At 37.2% G+C, this 16,860-nt stretch overlaps 1 protein-coding gene across 1 annotated transcript in view; it reads right to left on the bottom strand.

The window, feature by feature from the left end:
- Window positions 1-16,860, bottom strand: part of LOC135716715 (specificity protein transcription factor 3-like) — a 63,999-nt gene that overhangs the window by 45,810 nt on the left and 1,329 nt on the right. The gene's annotated exons all lie outside the window — the stretch shown is intronic.

Raw genomic sequence — 16,860 nt, 5'->3', positions numbered from 1 at the left:
AGTACTGGGCGATTATGAAGCAGCACCTTCTTAAACGACCTAAGGTAGTGAAGACAGTCGAGGAACTGAAGAAAGTATGGGTTTACATGCAAAAAACGGTTGATTCACAGGTTGTGCAGAATCTTATGGCCAAGGTGCGGGCATTTGCGTATGGACTGTAAATAAAATACGAGTAAAATGGTAAAATGAAGTTTAATAGTTATTTCTCAATCCCTGAAAATTTGATGGCAATCGGATGAAAACTCGAATTTTGCGAATCAATTTTGTGTGTGGCAATTTCATCGTGGACACCCTTTATGCATTTATTTAAAGATTACATCAGATTTTTTTAAATTTTGTAGTAAGGTCAGTTTCTCTCAATTTTTGAGGCTTCTCACCTTATGATGTATTTATAGTTTTAATCAGTGGGCAAAACAAGTGATTTTCATATTAAATTAACAGCCATCCGCCTTTACATTCACTGCCTCATGTGAGTCTGAATGTTTGGGAAGTAAACAAGTCACTGACTCATTCTGTAGCTCTATCAGCACATTTATTCTTCCGTGTTGCTACCCAGTCTTTGTTTTCATTCACTGAACTGAGCATACATTATCTATGAAAAAATGCCTCAATGGATTAAGGTTTAGTAAAAAGTTACGGCGATTTATTTTGTATGTAGAAAACCGGAAAATGTTGATTTTACCGAAATAAGAACATTAAATAAAAAAATGTTGCAGGTCAGCAGGGTGGCAAGCGAATTTCCATATTAAAATACCTGGGTTTTTCCGGTATTCCTATATAATAAGATTAATAATTTGAGCAAGTTACACAAATTCGTAGGTGGTACAAGTCATAGCAACATGTCGGACTTTTTTTATGAACAGCCCTTTACATGTAAAGGGCGAACACGGAATTATTGCAACACTTACAACTGGTTGTAACTTTAGTCCTACTAGGTGGAAATTAACCAAACTTAGCATAGTTTCTCTTTGAAGTGTATTGTTTACATCCTGTAAATTGCGTTATTGTCTGTTTCGATGCGGCTAAGATGGAAGTGATAGTGGAAGTGAAATATTGCATATCAAAAATTCAACCGTATCAAGAGTTATAAACAGGTTCAAGGACCGGTTGACATTGCATCACAAGCACGGAGCAGGAAGGAAACCAGAAGCAGCATGTAGAAAGATGGAGGGAAAGGTGAAGTTAATTTCACCCGAAATCTTAACATTTCAACACGTGATGTTGCCAAAAAGGTCGGTGCTTAGCAAAGTTACGCGCAGAAAGTCAATGCAAGAGCTGGATTACATGCATTCAAGGTTGAAAACTTCCCAAACCGGGATGAACGCCAGCCAAATATTATCAAAACCCGCGCAAGGAAGCTCTACACGGAAATGTTGACCAGATACAGTTGCTGTGTGATGGATGATGAAACATACGTCAAAGCTGACTTCCAACAAATACCAGGATAGGAGATTTACATGGGAAAAGATAAGTTCTAAGGGGATGGTCGTTTCAAGAAAAAGAAAATGTCGAAATTTGCTTCAAAATACCTTATTTGACAGGGTACTTGCACCTTGTGAAAATCCATTGTTTTGGCCGGACTTAGCTTCATTTCACTATTCCAGAAGCGTTGCGTTCCTTATTTGTTTAGATGTCCACCAAACTTTGTTCGTTATAGTTAACCACCACACATTATTATTTGTTTTATTTATCAATGCTCCATGAATTAGAAGGACATATTCTCAATTACTATATTAATCACTACCTAACGTCACATTTAAAGGGTCTACCATCTTGATTAAACAAAACTTTTCCCGCTAACCGAAGTAGGAGGAATTGCAAAACTTAACAACACTATCAGAATGAACTAGGGGAAGTTCATAAGTTTTGACAGGCGCACCGGCGCAACCATCGGTACTTGACCACTTTGTCAAGCAGTTTTGGCGTGACTTTCTACCAGCGATTCCACAGAACTGATCTAATTAATTTCTTTTTTTATGAAACGCACAAATGATGGCTACTTTTCTTGTGGTCCTAGAACGTCATTTTAACTGCTCGAATGAAGTGGTTAATTGAGAGATTTACAACTTACAAGAGAGTGAGAGCGAGCTTTTGCGCTCTCTTTCTCCATTACTCAGGGGATATCCAAGTCAGGGGAAACATGTCAGAAGGGTCTAACTCGAAACGTAAACAATGACTTGGATCGTCGGTTTCTTACGAATGACTGCATACCCACTCAAACTAACTAAATTATCTGACAGAAAAATGTTTGTTCTATAAGCTAGTGTAATCAGATTCCGTTGGTGAGTGGTCATTCAAGAGAAATCGACGTTCAAAGTCATTGTTTATGTTTCGAGTTATACCCTTCTGACATGTTTCCCCTGAAGTGCACAGCGAGAAATGCACGCTTTAGGCACCCATACATCACAAATGTTCTTCACATTTAAACTCACACATTGAAACCGGTCTGCAAGTATGATATACGTCCAAAGCGTACAGACTGCTGTTTCCGTGTTGGTACCGTTTGACGCGTGACTGCTGAAAGTTTCAATTAACCACTTCATTCGAGCAGTTAAAATGACGTCTACTACCACTCGAACTTTGAAATTATTTTGAGATTTTTTCTTCTAGAACCACGAGAAAAGTAGCCAAAATTTGTGCGTTTCATAAAAAAATAGAAATTAGTTGGTCCAGTTTTGTGAAATAGCTGGTAGAAAGTCACTCCAAAACTACTTGACAAAGTGGTCAATTACAACTAGTGGTGCAAACCGCCATGTATTGTGGAAAGTTTGTGGTATGTTTCAAGAGGTGATAGAAGGTCTGCTTGGCTTACATCAGGCATTTGAACATTCACAAACTTGCCACCCGCCACCCCAAAAAAGCTCGCTTTTAGGTGCACTATTTAACGAGTTTAGGCAAGGTAGTGATACCGACATGCTTAGAAATCAATGCATTAGGGATTAGGCGGACCATCCGAACTGAATTTAATCCTTTTTGAAGCATACCAAGGTCGAAGATTTGATTGAGTCACACAATAAAATAGTGTTTTCATGGTCACTTGTGCTCTGGAGTAAAGAAGTACAGCTATAATAAAATCTATAAAAATCTAAGCGCATTTTTTTTCAAATATTTACACCTGTGTCGTGCACAGGTTGCGCTGATCTGGATCTTTACCACATTGTAAATATGCATACTAATGTTGCCAGATCATAGTTTATGCTTACCTAAAGTGTATTTGAACCCGCTTGTAAAAGCATATTAACAGATTAATCATCACCGTACATTATTTGTTTATTTGCTCGGAACTAATAATAAATAATTAAGCACAGCATTTGAGTTTTTAGTTGGAATTCTGGATTTAAATAGTCACAGTAGAAATCATCTGTTTTTTAATCAATCCTGTATTGAATTTGATTTATTTCTATGGATATGCACGTTTGGAAAGTATCATCACAAATATTCTGTACTGGATCTACACAGCAAAAAATAAATTTTAATATCACATCAAAGTGGATGCACTTTAATCGTGTCGAAAATATGGTGTAATATTACTTGCCAAAAAGGACAAAATTATCATTAATACAGTGCATGAACTGACATTACGTTGCTTTTACTGCGAGTATTAGTACAAGACACTGAAGAAGTCTGCACATTGTAGACGAAATACGCGTATCTGTCAAGGATAAGCAAATAAAGTAGTGGAATTAAATGAAAAATACTAATCCTTCCCTCTCTCATTATACAGGTATTCCACTAAGACGCCCACATTCATCAGGATGCATTTATTTGTTGTTGTGGCCATAAAAATTACATGAGATTTTCGACATGATTGAAGTGCATTCTCTTGGATGTAATATTAAAATTTATTTTTTGCGGTGTAGAGTTTTAGGGCGGGAAGCGTTGTTTTTTTTTTATCTATTTATAGAGTCAATTCGTAGAAACACGAAGCAAAAGACGAATCAAGCATTAATAACAAGACCTTCAAAGAAAACTAACAGCATGAAGTCTGGAAATGGCAATGTTTTATTTAATGCGTCAAGTATTTTAAGAGTTGTGGGTTCTTTGTTCAATGTTTGTTTTCAAGATGAATAGGAATAATTTCATGTTTTAGGATTAATTGAATATTAGTATCGTAAACCACATTCCCATCCAAAAAATTGTAAATCTCCACCAACCTCGAGACAACCGCGAGTACTCGGTCCAGTTCCTTTAACTTTAAATATAAGACTGTAATAATGTATAACGGAAATGATAACTCGACTAAGTAAAGTTTATTCGATTGAGCCAGTACAAATAAAGTAATTATTAAAAAAATAAAATAAAAAAAGTATTTAAAGAATATCGGGTGAGACCAATATTATTATTTTTGTGCAGTACGATATTCAATTGAATCGCTCCAGGTAATTATAATGCTATATAATCTTTTCAGCATTTTGCCTAAACTTTGAGATACAAGGGTTTTTTTCTCTTGTATTCGGTGTTTTAAATCTAGGCGAGCACGCTAAGTAAAGTGTCGTCAGTTTTAAATAGCTTAAATTTGATTCAAAGCAGAGCAGAACTCTCAGTAATGAATTCTAAATAACTCATTGAAATTTCAAACTATTTCCAGCATACACATTCCATATCATTTTGTAGCATCGTGGCCATCTCAATCCAAAAACATCCAATCCATCCTCAATCTAATCATTATCCCTTCACATGGAGATCATGTAGCCTGCATGTGGCGAGTCAGCCATTACCCCTCCTTTATTATCGGCCTTGGATTGCGCTCTTACTGCCCCACCCTGCGCTGCAAAATGAAAATGAAAGAACTAAGCATAACAACGTAAGTTTTCAATTAATCAATTAAATCCTTCAAATTTCGTAGAAACTTGTTGGTATACAAGTCTCAATCGTATACAAATCTCAGTTTTCAAAGGGACTTATCAGCATTTGTAAACAAAAAGATGTTGGCGTTTTTGAAAAGTTACGCTTATCGTTCATCCGGCTAATCGTACTTTCGCTAATTCATCATGCAATCGAATCCGTCATCCGAATGACTGATGCAGCCAACCGTGAAATGCATGGATCGGTTACAGTTGAAGTTGAGTTGAAAATCACAGAAGTTATTACAATGAGCTGGAAACGGTTTTTGTCTTATTAAGATCAAAAGCGATAGGCAGCTCAAAATCAAAAGCTGAGAAAATAAGTTCAAAGTATTGCTAAGAGTAGTTCACTGGAAATTGAAGCTATATTCAAGAGACTTCAAGAAAGAAGACACAAATCGCAAGGCTGCTCGGGCCTTTGGAAGGTTTCAAAAGGTTAGTTAGTAAAGAATTTAAAGACAAATCAAGAGACTTCAAGGAATCTGAATCATCTGAAAGACACATAATATTGCATCGAAAGTCTTCTAAACTTTACCTGGATCTACACTGTACCTCTCCCAAAAGTTATCCGAGCTTTTTCTAGAAGTTCATCAAAAAGTAATTCAAACTGCTCTTTGAAGTTCTGCGACGTCCACTGGAAAATAAAAATAATTTCAAAATTCCTCTAGAATATCTAAGATTAGATGTAATGATAATCGAGTCAAGATTTAAACTAAAAATTTGATGACTCTTGGGCTCAAGGCCAGCAATTTAGATACGCAAAAGTGTGTCCGTTCCCAAGCAAGTTAAGTGTGGCTTGACAATTTGTCCATTCTCTCATTCGAGCTCGTCATTCAGTCAATCGAAACTGTCACGATCGTACGTGCGTGATGGTTGTGGATCACTTTTTGTTTGTTTCAAACATGCCAAACCGTGGTACCGTTTTCAAGATCCGGGACCGACACATTGAATTCAACCGACTGTCGAATACAGGTAAACAAACGGTCGACGCACACAGCGTCGTCGGTGTGGTAGAGATCCGGATTTGCATCACACCATCGATCGTTGGAAATGACTACACGGTTCACTGCAGCTCAACGAGCAAGAAGACGGGACCCTTCTCTCCGTGTTGCAAGAAATGACAAACTTTTACTAATAGCCGTGCAAATGTCAATTATTATTGTGCTAGGTACATGTATTCGATGACGACGACAACAACGGTGCAGTTTCGGACGAGTTTCGTTGGAAAGCAAAAGTGACTGAAGCCAAAGCGGTGCGGTGGGTTCGTTGTCTATTCCCGCGTCCATGTCTCCGTTTGAATTTATTTATGTAACTCAACGCGGTTCTCGCTCAGATAGGGAAATTCTCAGCTTACTACGCCGAAATGAGCGAATGCACTGCAAGGGGTGGATCGGGAGCTGCTCATCTCCGGTGTCTTTTGGTGGGGATTCGCACGCGTTTAAGATATCAACAACCTCACCGTCGTCGTCGTCGTCAGCGTCATTCGCGGTCAGTTATTCATCGTGAATGGACGGACCATGCTACCGAGCCACTCTGTGGTGAATGGGGTTTCATTTACTGCTAAATGCGAGGTCTGCTTCGTTGTGTACAAGACATGCGTCTTATTTTTATTCCATTACTTCCCCGCCGCTGCTCGAGCGCACGTCGCTCGCTTTCGGATTTGTTTGTATGTGAGAAAGAAATTTAGAAAGTGGAGAGAGTTTTTAATATAATTTTTATAACTTAAACTGCGACTGCTTTACGTCGTTCGATAGCCTTTTACATACACACGTTGTGGTTACCTCGTTTTTACCACTCTGGCACGAAGATTACCATACGCCGTATGTTGTTTCGATTTGCGTTAAATATTTGACTGAAAATCAAAAGCGTATTGAATACACGATTTGCCACCGCACCGCGGCTGCAATGGTCGTCTCAGGTTATTGAACATTTTAAAATGAGCTGGAAATGTTCGAATCATTACGGCACCACCACACTGACTGTGACTCTTATATCCGGCAGCTAGTAGGTAGGTACCTACCGGTTCGCTGAATAGGAGGGAAACACACGATACAAGTAAAAGATTCATCGCTAAACCCACCGCATTAGGCGATTATGCAATGCCACAATCGAACGCTGCAATCAAGAAATAGGAATACGGATGGTGCCATTTTCAACATTTTTTTTTATTGCAGCATGAATTAGATGAATTTATAGCAGCGATTTATCTTTGTGACTTTGTTCAAGAAATTTAAGTGACACAGTCCGAAATCACGATTCGTTCATAAACAATGGCATCATTCCGATCAAATGCACTTGAACGGCGTCTTTGCGTGATGGATTTTGTTATTCAAGCTAGTTATTTAAAACAAGTACTAATTATGGAATCATTGGATGCTATCATGATATTTTGTATAACTTTTGATACAAGAAGAGGTTGGAAAGTATGTGTTTGACACATCAAATCTGTCAATTTCGCATTCGGAGTATTACAATCAGCCATTTTATAGTTCGTGAGCACTCACCTTGAGTGAAGTTACTTCCAATTGAAATGACGTCTGAGACAAAGTTATACGAAAAAATAGTTTCTGTTCATGAAAAATATACACGGTAAATATTTTAAAGTAATTGTGTGGATGAAACATCAACAAAAAAAAAGTGTCTAAAACTTACAAATACAACAAAAAATAAATTTTAATATTACATCCAAGAGGATGCACTTCAATTATGTCGAAAATCTCATGTAATTTTTATGGCCACAAAAATAAACAAATGCAGTAAAAGCAGCGTAATGTCAGTTCATGCATTTTATTCATGATGATTTAGTCCTTTTTGGCAAGTAACATTACACCATATTTTTAACACTATTGATGTGATATCAAAATCAATTTTTTGCTGTGTAACTAAAAATGACCCTCTTCAATACCGTGGACCCCCACAAATCTGAACGACAATTCATTCATATCAACGGGGCTCAATTTTATTTTGAACTTCTAGTAACGCTATGAGCATAAAAATATCGTGTTTCTGGTAGCCTTATTTGCTGTTTTGCTTTGATTTACAAATCATAACATTCAAATTCCAGCGAAACCTAAGAACAAAAATCATTCAGAAATAAAAGTTTGAGAATTCATGTTTAAAAACCTGAAAATTTATTGACCGGATGGGAACACTGAGCATCAGAAGAGAAAGTTCGGAGGAATTTATCGTCCTCATTTATAAAGTGATTTTGTAGTGTTTTTGATTCGGAATAATATGTAGATGGTGTCTAAATTACAGTTTAATGTAATTAAAGTTCAGTTCAGTCTAGTTGGTGAGAAAGTTGTGTAAGAAATAGTGGAAATATGCATAAGTTGAATGAGGTTTCGGAAAGAAACGTGGAACTGGCTGGTAACGCATGAGAGGAAAGTAACGCCTGATGACGACATGGTAACAGCTACAAATCAATCATCTGACATGGACGAATTGTCCAGTTGCTACCTATAGAAAAAGCACGATTTTCTGCAGTTTTCGAATGGATAGCGGGACCGGTTGGAAGGAGCTGTCAGATAAGTTGTTTTTAATTTTGGTCTGCTCCCGTTCGTTTTTATGATTTTCCTGTTCCTTGATGTGGATTGGATGGATTTGGAGACCACACAATGTTTTTGATGGTTGACATTAACATTTTGTCGATTTACTTGTTCACGTTCTCGCTTTCAGGTGGTAAAGTCTGTGTTTGATTTTGTTACTGACTTTGATATGGAGATTACTGACACTACGTTACGTATAAGTGTTTTATCAGGAAGCTTTTATCTTAGCGAAGGATTTTCCGATGAAACACACGGCGGATGGGAGAGACCCGGGTTTGAGTTTGGTTTACACATAAGTCGCTTGAGGTGCTGGAGGTCGGCGATGGGTAGCTTTGCCTCATGTTTTTCCAGGAAGAAAGTCCCGAATATGATCACTCACTCTATTGGTACTACTCCTAGACTGAGTGGAATTTTCGTCGATTTTCCTCATTTTACGGCAGATTTTTGAGGTTTTCCACGGGAGAACGTGGGGCGGATGTGCTCGTCGCAGATTTCCTGCACTTTTTGCGATTGTGACTAGGCTTTTTGACAGTCTCTAGGAGGGTCGTATGGAAACGAGCAGCACGCTTGGATAGGATTACTTAGTTTTGGTAATTGTATGTCATATAGTTTAGTACGGAGGACCGTAGTGTAGTAGTTTATAGTATACGCGATATTTAATTTTTGAATCGTTTTTGGATGGTTAATTTACTAAATTCTGGGTCATGGGATTGCACTCATATGTACTAACTCGTCAGTCAACAACGGAAGTAACGATACGAATTCGCATTTAACGGTTTTGGGTTGTATTCTTTGAGCGAGAAATGCAAAACGTTATTTATGTTATGTTATAAACTTTTGCATTGATCTTGAAATATTTCATTCAAAAGCTTTGATTTAATAACGCTTGAAAGTCTGGTCAGCAAAGTAAAATGCAGTTTCTTTGAAATAGAAAGAACAAAGCAAGCTGTCATGTAACAGTAAATGAGTACCGTTGCCAAGCAACTCAAGCCACACCGCTCGTGCGTGTCACTGTGTTGCGGATTTATATTCAATAATCCAAAACTATGTTGATCATTATAACATTAATTTTTTAATTACAAATGATAAGACAATCTTATTCAAATATCGTAATAATACCTCTGACCGAGGCAAAATGATTTATATGGTTTTTATAAAAGTTGACGATACCAATACTAATAATAAACACGATTTATTCACAAAGGAAGAGGGGTCTTTCAATTCTGTCAACACTGTATTGAATCTTCAATACCATACTCGTTCCGGTTCAAATTCAAATTCTACAACGCGAGTTTTTCTCTTAAAGCTTCAGCAGTCTATGTGCGTATTGTTAAAAGTGAACTGCATTGAAAGTGAAAGTTGAAAAGCGTAAATTTGATCCAAAATGGTAGAGGGTAAATCTTTGATTGAGAACGGATCAATTGGAAAATATACAATACAACGGAACGTACGGTACGAGATGTCCACGTTTCATCCATTTAGTAGATTCTGAAGCATCGTGTTTAAATCTTGGATTTAAACAGGCCCGATGTTTCTAAATCATCTTGCTCCACAGGAGGCCTGGCCGTTTTGATATATTTTGCGCATATATGATGTGCAACGTATACCAAATAGAAAAAAGTGATGGAGGTATATCTAACATTTTCCAGGATGCTTTCATGAACTGGCTGTGTTGGTGTTAGATAAGATTAGAAACCTGAAAATGTATTGACCAATTCCAGTGCAAATAGGATAAAATCATAAATATGTTGACTCCACCTTGACCGATTTGCATGAAACATTGTGTGTTATGGGCTTTATCGAGATGAACGCGTCATTGGGACGGTATTTTTGGTCGCTATTGAAAATTTAGTCGATTGCTGAATGTATGGGCCCAAATTAGGGGCATTTAGGCCGACATTACATCCAATTCCCCTAATTGATATTTTTAGCTACCCTTTTGAACATGAACAGTTCTTTAGAGTTTTGATGATCTTATAATTGTTTGCACAGTAAACGCAACTTATCATAAAAAAAATAAAAATTAAAAAAAAATAAATGATTTCTCCTTATTTCAAACATGAGCAGTTCTTTGAAGTTTTGTTGTTCTAGTTATTTTATGCACAGTAAACGCAGATTTTTCCCTCTTTCAAACATAAGCAGTTCTTTTGAGTTTTGATGTTCGGCTTTTGGCCTAATGACCTTGAACCATGCACACATTAGCTGCATGAGGCAAATTTTGGCTGTATAAGCTAGTATGCAGCAAAAATTGTTAGTTGAGTAATGCTTGATGGCTAATGAAATATCACATGGACCTCTAACCCATGAAGAATGGTCCAGTACAATCTCAAATTGAATAAAGCGTTCGATACATTTTATAGAATGCAAAAAAGATAGAAATTGCGTGTTGCCAAAATTGAGAAGGAACCGCATTTTTCATAATTCAGTTCAATTCATGATTAATAGCGATGTGTGAAGGAAACTACAACCATCTCGATATCAATCTTCAAACAAGGCTTGCTGAATCGCTTAAAGTTTTCAGCAAGTTTGCTCGATTTACTCCATGATATGAGAAGACGTCCTTGGCATGGCGATTTTATCACCCTTAGAAGCAGTGTTGAAAATATTCACCAAAACTCACCGTGCTAAGAAGTTCTTTTCTGACTGTTTCCCGCCAGGGGCAGAAATTCACCCAGTTCTCCTACATCTTACATATGAAACACTTGTCTTTAATCCCTTTACATTTTTATTCCCTTGAGCACAATTTGAGACCTAGCTCCACAAGAAAATTATTCCGGATAGTACGCTTAACCAAACGCTAATTCGCGGCCAGATTCCTATGGTGGGAAATCGTAAAAACAACGCTTTCACCTCCAAAATTCTGTAAGTTAATTTCTTCGCAATTGCAATACTAGAACTTCACTGAGAAGCTAATTTTCCGAGCTAGCCAGATTTACAATGAAGACCTAGAATACTCAATAATGCCACACTATGCTTGCTGTCGGGCAATAATTGTCTAAAGAGTGGCTCCGTAAAGCAAATTCAATTAAATCATCCAAATAAACGATCTAGCTATTAAAAAAGTTTTAACATTTTTGGCAATGTTGTTTTAAAACAATATTGCGCATTTAAGGGTTAAGATGTTTCATCTGCTCGTCGAGTAATGATGCTTCTTTTTGAGCAGTTGCAAGTATTTTAGCATTTTTAGTCTTGAACTCCTTAACATTTTGAGAAACTTTTCGTTTCCTTTCAGCATCGCTGTCCCATCGATAGTCTCCTGTTTGTTCCTGTTGATAGCTTCCTTGTACCGATTGTAGGAGTTTTTGGCATATTGCACAAGACTTTTCGTGATTCCGACTTGCGTCACGCCTCCAGCATTCAATATTGCATTACGAACAATGCGCTGAGCCACAAGATTTTCTTCTGTCTGGTTGATCACCAAGCACCCCTTTTTTTGCCCCATAGGATTGCAATGATCGTGGTTGATGAGAAATTTTTCAAGTGGCTACGATGCCGGACGGATTAGTCTATGGTGACCAATTAAACACCGGATTCACGATCTTGATTAATCATAATCTTCTTGAAAATCTCTATGTCTGGATGTTTTCTTGTCTAATGTCATGATGTGTTTGTGAATCTTTTCTCTTACCTCGATAGCTGATACAGATATGCGGTTAGTGTTGATGTTAACGTGCAAAATGATTTGTAGATACTTTGTGTAGTGTAGCTAGTACGGTAGAACTCCATCGGGTGGATGTTGATTCTCATCTCCAACGTAGAAATCCTCAATATCACTGAACCCATTGAACTCTGGTGGGACTAATGAGCTGGCTACACTAACTCTATCCGATTCGCTTTCGCTTAGTTCATATTCCGACTGTTTAATGCTATTGGTCTGCTTGCGTTTTCTTATTGAAGTTCAAGACTAAATAGGAAGATTTATTCTACAAATTTAAAGGCTAGTTGCCTCCCTAAGCAGACCCCTCGCATCCTAACTCTTTTGTTAATCTACTTAACATTAGACTGTCTGAATTTTCTTATTTAAGTTCATTTGATGATTATGGTATCTCATTAGTCTAATTTAATAAATAATTGAAATCTCTAATTTTCCTAATCAATCATAACCCATGCTTTATTAAGTACCTGCACTTGTGCTTTTAATCTAAAATTAAACTTGTTTCAAGTACTTCTGACTTTGACCTATACTTTTTTTATTATATCTTAGTTCGACCCAGGTGACACCTTCAAGTGACTAAAATGCTTAATTTTGAAGTTAGTTTCCAAGCTGATTTTTAAATTATATAGGGTATATGCTCCAACTATGCTCACACGCTTCCAGTATGTCACACTACAAAAATACGTATGGGTATGTCACAATAGAAGCACGCCACAGTGGAAATCCCGAGCCATAGTTCAAACACTTATCCCAAATCAAAATGAAGCACATATAAGATTAGTTACAATACCATGTTGTTTAACATTGTTCCCTGAGTAATACTACAATGAAAACAACAATGAAAGCTTGTTACGCAAATAGAAGGAGCACTGTTGGGCACTTTCTGAAATATTTCAATAGTATAATTCCCTTGCAAACCCAAATAAATCTATCTGCGTAAAAATAAATAAAATAAGAGTGATTTGCGGCAAAACCCGCCAGTATCGCAGCCAACGTCAGTGCCTATACGAAAGCGTACAACAACGCGGCTCTCAAACAAAGGAGTAACAAGTGTGATACTATCACTGCTGGACTAGATCTTTGGTTTTCGCATGCAGTGGTTCATCAGAGAGGGGAAGCTTAGTAATCCCCATTGCCTGCCCATGGCGCCATTCTATCGCGGCATGAGCCAGCAACGCCGGCCATAAACTTCACTATAAAGCATGAAATTAAGCCCGCCCACCAAAAACAAGGTGCAAAAACTAACCAAGGGGAGGGGTGGAGAATTACAAGGTAATTCCGAGGAAAACTAAAAGAAAATTGAATTGGGAGGATAGTTTTATCGCAATTTTGAGGAATATTTCAACGGAAGTCTCCGTTGAATATGGAATGGACTATTCTGAGGTCTACTGTAACAGAACTACTTAAAAGTTCTCGTTTTTTTCCTGAAGTTAATGAAACTAGCCTGATGCTCACAATACTTCTCATCAAATTCTTAAACTTTCGTGAACTTTATAGGACTTTATAAAGTTTCCTCATTTTTTTAATGATCATTTATCTCCTCTAACAATTCGTTGAAGTTCTCTAAACTACATTAAAATTTATGTGACTTCTCTAATGTTAACGGAGGGGGCGACCCCGGCGTAGTGGTTAGCATCCATACCTCTCACGCCAAAGTCACGAGTTCAAATCTCACCCCCGGACAAGTCACGAATGACCCAAGAGTGTTAAAGTGCCTATAATAAAAAAAAAAAAAAATTATGTTAACGGAACTGATCTGAGGTTCTCTGTTCTTTTCTGAAATTCTCAAAACTTCTCTAAAGTTTTTGCAGTTCTCATGAAGCTTGTTGTACTTAAAAATGTTCAAGCTTCCGTCAACTTCCGACCTTATGCAGACTTCACTTAATTTTTAACGTCTCTGAAGTTATCTGACATTCTGGGAACTGCTATAAATTTCCCACTAATTTTCTGAAACTAATGGAATTAACCTCCCCCTGAAATTCCTCCAATTTCCGGAGATAACTAAACTTTTTTCAAATGCTCCCGCATTTTGCTATTGTTCATGAAAATTCCTAATGTTCGCGAATCTCTCCTTAAGCTTCATAGATTTCTATGAAGTTCTCGAAATGTTTCTGAAGACCACGGTCCTTCTAAATTTGTGGAACTTTTGTTCTCCCGCAATTTTCATTCTAATTCCATATTTAATGAAGTTCTCAGGATTTTTCTAAAGTTCAAGAAATTTCTCTTAACACTAGTCTAGACTTTTTAGGCGCTATTAACGATTAACTGAATTTCTTTACAGTTCTCTAGACTGCCCTGAATTGATCAGTTATTTAAGACCTCGCAACTTTACTGAAATTAATTGATTTACCATGAAGTTTCGACAACTTTCCTTAAGTATTATAACCATTATAAACGCTCACTAATTTTCCCTGAACTTATCTATGCTTACCTGAAGTCCCAAATGGTAAATCCAGCAAATTTTCTGATACACACACTTAGAAATCATTACCGACTTAGGTAATTTTAACGTACTTTTAACAGCAGAACGTTCGGTAAAACTTTGACCCTTATTTCAAAAGCTGTTTTATTAAATTTTAATTTCAAAACACTGCCAGGCTTGTTTAAATAATTGGGTCTTGCCATTGCCATTGCCATTGTTTCTTTGTAAAGTCAGTCAGTTTCTGTGATTAAGAAATATTTCTCTGTAATTCTCTGAGATTCCCTTATTTCCCAGGTCCTAAAATGGGTTCCCTGATATTCCTGATTTTTCAGGTATTCGACATCCTCCCTTAAGTCATTAAGTATCTCTCTCAACTAAGATGTTTCTGATGCCGCAAATATGCTTACAACTTATTCATATAAGCATATCCTATACTGCCACATGATATCGTAGTTTTATTTGTTAGTTTAACCAGGATGCGACTTTTACTGAAGAGGAACTTTTCGGTGTGGTATTTTTTTCTCGACATCAGTGAACAGCATTAGTATTACAATTTTTGCATCCAGAAATCTAAGCGAGAACATTCGGATAGAGAAATACAATCTAGGCTTCATATTGCTATGTTTTAAGTCATGCTTCAAAACGGGATCGAATGGATTCCATCCATTTTTACTTTAAATTACGCAATCTATTAAATCCCTTTGACAACCAGTTCAAAGTCGTTTCGAAGAGCAAAATAGAAACAGTTGTCCTCTATCACGTGCATTCAACAACAGCTATGTGCTCTGCATCGCCGATTGAGTTCCGCGCAAACTTATTCGTATGCTTGAGTGGTTCGTCCGCAAGAAGACTGCTCCATAAAGTGAAGACAAAAGAGCAAAATATTAAATGGAACCATTTCTGTGCGGTTTGCTGCGAAGCAGGCAATAGAAAGAAGAGCAGCCATTCACTCGCTTGCGCAGAGATTAAATTTCACTTTCGTTTTGTGCAAGTAAATCGAATTTCAAGTCAACGAGTGATTTTTTTTCAGATCTTATGCCACGCGTAGATTTTAAAACGACCAAAGGAATTGACATAATTTCAATTTGAATATGTCACATTCAACATGAATATGCGCATTTAAATATACGCGATAGCTAATGAAGGTGAGATTAAAGATAACTTGATATTTATGCCCGACATTTATTGTTGTCAAGCAAGGAGATCCTAACCTTAAAATGGATCAGATAAGTTCAAAACTACCAACCAATAATATAGATGCCTCCATTCAACAGTCACGGAAAGGGAAGTGAAGGTACAAAAAAGAGGGAGAAAAATTAAATGCATGTTGTTTGGGGTTGTAGATACGTATACATACTCATTCCAATAAAAGCCTTCTGTTCAAGTGAAAGGAGGAGGGAATCGATTCAGTCGACATGCAATTTTATGCTCGAGCACCACACACCGGTTCCTGGTTCGTATCCGAATGTTTGGACAGCACAACTGTCGATTTTTGTGTTGCTATGCGATAAAGTTCACTCGATTTCCGCTGGTCCAATTTAAAGAGATTATTGATTGTTAAAAATGAATTTTCACTTTTTGCATATTGTACCTCATTGTACGATGAGCAACAGGTAATCAATAAATAATAATAGGTAGGTAATACGTTGTGTACGTATAAGTAAGCATAAGATATAAGGCAATAAAAAGGGGAAAATTACCCCACAGTGGGAATCTGCTGCGATTAAATGTTAGGTTTTTTTTTTTGATGGAGAAAATTGAGAGAACTCACTCCCTACACGGTCACTCAAACTTCCCCTCATGCACTTTACTACCCTATGAAGATGTATTCATTTCTGTTAGGGTGCTGCACTATTGTGTCATACGGAGTCCATTTCCGTATATCATCGCTTCGAGCAACCATCATTGCACAACAATTCTTTCAAATGTTTGATTGTCACCAGACTGAATTGATCCAATGACATCCAAATTCTTCTCTTTGGCCGATTATCTATAAAATTTAATTATGCTCTAAAATAATTTTTCTACTTCCTGGCATTGACGCTCTTACACGAGTTTGCGGCGGCTCTTAACTTGAACTCTCTTGAAACACAGTTATTATTTGAGAGCTTTCTATGCCAATTAATACATGAATTTAATTATACTCTATATCCAGGAAAAACGAAAAAAAAAATTCGAATCCGAAATATTTTCTAGACCGGACCGAGAATCGCCTTTACTGACTATTCAAGCTGAGGCCCCTGAATCCATAGCTGGTACAGGTATTATAATTACTATTTTGTTTTTAGTTAATTCAGCGATTAAAACGACTAACGTTCTCTACGCTGGGGCTCAATTTTCTGCTCTGTCGAAAAACCGCCTTCCGAACTGTCTACCATTCGAAAGCAATCT

Source organism: Ochlerotatus camptorhynchus, unplaced genomic scaffold, assembly GCF_037179485.1.
Source record: "Ochlerotatus camptorhynchus isolate MF236.1 unplaced genomic scaffold, CSIRO-AGI_Acam_v1.1 ptg000046l, whole genome shotgun sequence".
Lineage (NCBI taxonomy): Eukaryota > Metazoa > Arthropoda > Insecta > Diptera > Culicidae > Ochlerotatus > Ochlerotatus camptorhynchus.
This window is presented reverse-complemented; position numbering and strand designations above follow the sequence as displayed.